Source organism: Rattus norvegicus, chromosome X (genome assembly GCF_036323735.1).
Source record: "Rattus norvegicus strain BN/NHsdMcwi chromosome X, GRCr8, whole genome shotgun sequence".
Taxonomy (NCBI): Eukaryota; Metazoa; Chordata; class Mammalia; order Rodentia; family Muridae; genus Rattus; species Rattus norvegicus.
The window spans coordinates 45,400,510-45,405,571 of record NC_086039.1 but is presented as its reverse complement, the minus strand read 5'-3'; positions in this window follow the sequence as shown (position 1 = coordinate 45,405,571).

Sequence of the window (5,062 nt, the reverse complement as noted above, 5' to 3'; positions counted from 1 at the left end):
TCAATTTTTGAGGGTTAAAAGCTAAAACTGGAGTTGCAACAGAAACAGCAGGGTGTGGTGGTATATACTAATAATTCCAGCACTCATGAGGCAGAGGCAGGAAGATCCTACAAATGGAGCAAGACCTGCTTTTACAAACCAAAGGACTAAAGATGTGGTTCAACAGTATGGCACTTGACTTGCACATGCAGGGCCTTGGATTCAGAAAAAAAAAGGAAAGGAAAAGTCAGAATAGAGAATTAATATGTATTGTCAGGACTGCCTATGTTATTACAGAGTCCAACCAAAAATACAAAGTCAGAGTCTCTTGTTCAAAGAGTAGGAAACAATGTGAGGTACATATATCAGGTGGGTGAGAACCTCAAGTCTGCCACACAAGCAAACTGGACTTGGAATGTGCCTGTGGACTGTGTACTTGCACTGGATGGTGAGAGAGCCTGGTCTTGTTTAGTGGGTGTCTTTTCAAGATTTGTTCTAAGGTTTCTTGAAAGGGCAAACCGAGTCCTGAGATGTTAGCTGCTCATTTGCCATAGGACTTGACTACTAAGCTTGGAATGTTCAGGTGGTATAGAAGAAGGCTGGCCAAACTTGTTCTATCAAGAGCGGGGTAGGCAATTCACTCATCTTTGTAGCATGACAGGCTTCTGTGCCATCAGTGTCACCTGCAGACAGTTTATAAACAGTAAGGCCTAGTTTTGTTCTGATATAATTTTCCTTAAGGTTGAAGATGCTAGCATGCCATATAAGTTTTCCTGTGTCATGAAATGACCTTCTTCTCTTTTTTTCATAAGACAGATTCTCTCACTTAAAGCTCAAGCTGATGTTAAAGTTTCCATTCTCCTGCCTCAGTCTGTCAAGTGCTGGGATTATATGTCCCTAACACCAAACTCCGTTGGCATCTTTGTTTGACTTGATGTCTCATGTATGGCAGACTGGCATCACATGTATGGCTGGCTGGCCTTGGACTTGCTATCTAGCCAAGGGTAACCTTGAACTTCTCATCTTCCAACTTCCATCTCCCAAATTCTGAAATCACAGGGGAGTGCCACCACATTTAGTTTATGCAGTGCTTGGTGGGTATTGAACCCAGTGTGTGTGTGTGTGTGCCCATGAGTCCAAGTGTCCATAGAGACCAGAAAAGAATGTTTTCAGGAGCTGGAGTTATAGGCAGTTCTGAGCTGCTGATGCGGGTGCTAGCAACTGAGCTCACATTTTCTGCAAGAACTGTGCATGCTCTGAACTGCTGAGCCTTTTCTCCAGACCCTGATTTTGATTAATTAATTAATTAATTAATTAAGATATAAAGCGACCTGAACTCCTGATCCTTCTGCCTCTGCTTCCTAAGTACTAGTATTACAGGCATGTACCACTGTGTCCAAGTCCCTTCTGATATTTTTAATACTTTCCCATGGCAAAAATAACTCACAGCTCATGAATACTAGAAACAGTGGCCTAGAGCTGACTGAAAGCTAGCTAAGTACTGCTAAGCACCAGGCATTTATCACTGGCTGCTTCCTAACTATGGGAACAAAGTAATGACCTGTTCGGTGTTCCTGCTGCCATGCCTTCTTACATGTGAATCAAAACAAACCCTCCCTTTCTTAAATTTCTTTGTCAGGTGTTTTGTGACATCAACAAGAAGAGTAACTAGTACAGCAAGAAACTTGGGCACATGATAAAAGGTGAGTTTTACGATTCAAGAGCCCATGTTGGGCAAAGATCCATTTTGGCTACACTAGTTAGAGCTCATTGTTTCTGGGCTAAATGGCTTAAGCCAAAGATTCTAATGTCTTGATTTCCTTGGCCTGAAGATACAAGAGAAGAATCTGGAAGACTCTAGAATATGTTGTGGCTTTCTCCCACACAATCAGCCAGGAGACATAGCTTCTACATGTGTTCTTCTAACTCAAGTGAAGAAAAGACACTATGAATCCCAGTACATATGTGTACACACACACACACACACACACACACACACACACACACACACACACACACTTCCACCATTAGAATGTTTTCTATTTCAAATGTGTGCTGCTGGGATAAATGTTTAACATGTTATGATTTAACAGACACTAAGATGTCCTAAATTGAAATCTGGGAGTGCCTATGGGTTGGCAGGTGAGAAAAACTATCCTTAAAACATTCAGGCCTGATACATTTAAAAGCAAAACATATAATCATATAGACATCCTCTGCAGTTTATTTTAGCAATGGTCTTAACAAGTTATGCTATTTTTATAGATAACCCAGATATTAGCATGTATGTACACAAATGCATTGTATAACTTTCCCAACACTACCAAATCCAAGATCTGCCTCCCTAGTTGTCTAGTTCCAAAGTCCAAGTTATTCCCTGAGGCCAGACATATCCCCACTCCCTGTCACATGCACACACATGCATGAACAGGTGCATGCACACATGTGTGCTCAAATAGAGGTCAAAAGAAAGAAGAAATCAGGTGTCCTATTATATCACTCTCTGCCTAATTATTCTAATGCACCTTCTCTTTAATGAACCTGAAGCTAGGATGATAATCACAATGATTTTTCTGTTTTCTCACAGCTCTAGGGATACACACAGGTCTACAACCATGGCCAGCTTTCTATGTGGTGTTTAAGCTCAAGCCCTCACACTTACATAGTAATCTTTCTTACTCACTGAACCATTTCTCCAGTGCAGACACTGTCTATTTTGCAGCAGTATACCTTGTGGGGGAATGTTATTGCCAATATATTTATCTTTTAAAGCCAACTTCAAATATTGCTTTTCTGAAACCCCATCAAGTCAGGACTCAGTCCTCCTCGTTCTTTTTCACACCTAACAGGATTTTATTTTATTCAGGGTGCCTTTGCTTGATATACTCTGCTACAATTTGAACGTGTTCTCAAAATTCATGTGTCAAAAACCATTGATCAAATTCACTCTGAGTTAGTGGTATTAGGATTTAGGATCTTTGTGAGGTAATTAGGGTTAGATGACACCATGAGAGTGGGGATCCCATAATGGAATCAGTGGCTTTATAAAAAGAGGAAGAGAGACCGAAGTTATTGTTCATGAAGGACATTCTTAGTTTTTTCATATTCCTTCCTCCCTCTTCTTCCTGACCCCAACCTCTCATTGCTACTTCTTTTGAGAGAAGGTCCTGTTATGTAGCCCAGGTTGGCCTCACATTAAAGACTCTTCCTACTTCATTCTCCTTAGTGCTGGAATTATAACCATAAACCATTAGCCCCAACTTTAAACATTTATTTGTAGATGAACAATTCTCAAATGTTCTACTACAACAATGTAAAGTAAACCAAGACAGTGTCTTTTTGGGCAAACCCAAAAATATCTTTGCTTTTGTTGTCTCTTGTAATCTTCATTTTTTTAAAACTTTTTTTGCTTTTTTAAATTCAATTTATATCCCAATCATAGCCCCTCCTCTCTTCCCAGTTCTATCCTTATAAATTCCTCCCCCATAGTCCCCTCCCCTTCAGAGAAGGGGAACCCTGCTTTGGGTACCACTCCACCCTGGGACATCTAGTCCCAGCAGGTCTAGGCACATTCCTCTCCCACTGAGGCCCAACCAGGCAGTTCAAATATGTTGGGAGGGGATCCAGTGGCAGGGAACAGAGACTGAGATAGCCCCTGCTCTACTTGCTAGGGTGTCCACATAAAGACCAAGCTACACGTTTGCTACAAATGTGTAAGGAGTCTAGGCCCAGCTCCTGCGTGCTCTTTGGTTGGTTGTTCAGTCTCTGTGAGCCCCCATAGTCCAAGGTTAGTTGACCCATAGTCCCAGGTTAGTTGACTCTTCTTGTGGTGTTCTTGACCCCATCCAGGTAGCTCAATTTTATTCCCCACTCTTCCACAAGACTCCCCCGGTTCTGCCTGAGGTTTGGTTGTGGGTCTCTGAATCTGTTTCCATCCACTGCTGGATGAAGCATCTCAGGAGACAGTTATACTAGGTTCCTGTCTGCAAGCATAGCAGAGTATCATTAATATTGTCAGGGGTTGGCTCTCTCACATGGGATGGGTCTCATTGGATGACTGTTCCCTCTGTATCTTCTCTGTCTTTAACCCTGCACATCTTGTAGGCGGGAGAAATTTTGAGTTGAAGGTTTTGTGGGTGGGTCGATGCCCCCTCCCACCTCTGAAGTCTTCATTTAGAAAAAAAAATCTTTTTTTTTTCAAAATGGGGTTTCTCTGTGTAGCTTTAACTGTCCTAGAACTCACTATGTAGACCAAGCTGGCCTTGAACTCACAAAGATCCTCCTGCTTCTGTCTCCCAAGTGCTGGAATTAAAGATGTGCACCACCACTGCCTGACTTTTTAAAAATTGCTAACTGAAGGACATATAATTTAGTTGGTTTGTGTTTTGTTGGTGCTTGCCTTAGTATTTAAGACAGTGTCTCACTAAGTAGCCTAGGTCACCTTAAAGCTCTCCATCTTCCTGCCTCAGCCCTAAATGCTGGAATTATAGGCATGAACCATCACACTTTACTTAAAGTTGTATAATTCATCTGAAATAAAATGCATAGCTTGGGTTTGGGAGATGCTCCATTGGTAAAGTGCTTGATGAGCAAATGCAAGAACCAGAGTTTGATCCTCAGTACTCATGTGAAAACCTAGCACAGTGGTGCATGTCTATAACTCAAGCAGTGGTCAAAGGGCAAGGATAGGCGGACCTCTGGAACTCCCTGAATGGCCAATTTAGTTGAATAGGTAAGTTACAGGTTGAGTGAGAGTCATTGACTTAAAAACAAGTGGAGAATGACTGAGAAAGATACATAGTGTCAAATTCTGGCCTTCACATACATGTGCACATATGTAAATCTGCACACACATGCACATAGTCACAAACACCCTACACTCCAGAAAAATGTATAACCTTAGGTACATTATTGGGCAGGTTTTGACAAAGGTCCACATCAGTATATACCTAATTTCAACCAAAGTGTGGAACACTTCTGTCACCTGTCTGTTATCTAGACTCTGGTCAAACATCAATTTGAGCCTCCACTGATAATAAAAGCATTATGCTGACTAAAGTGATGGGTCTTGCAGATTCTGGAT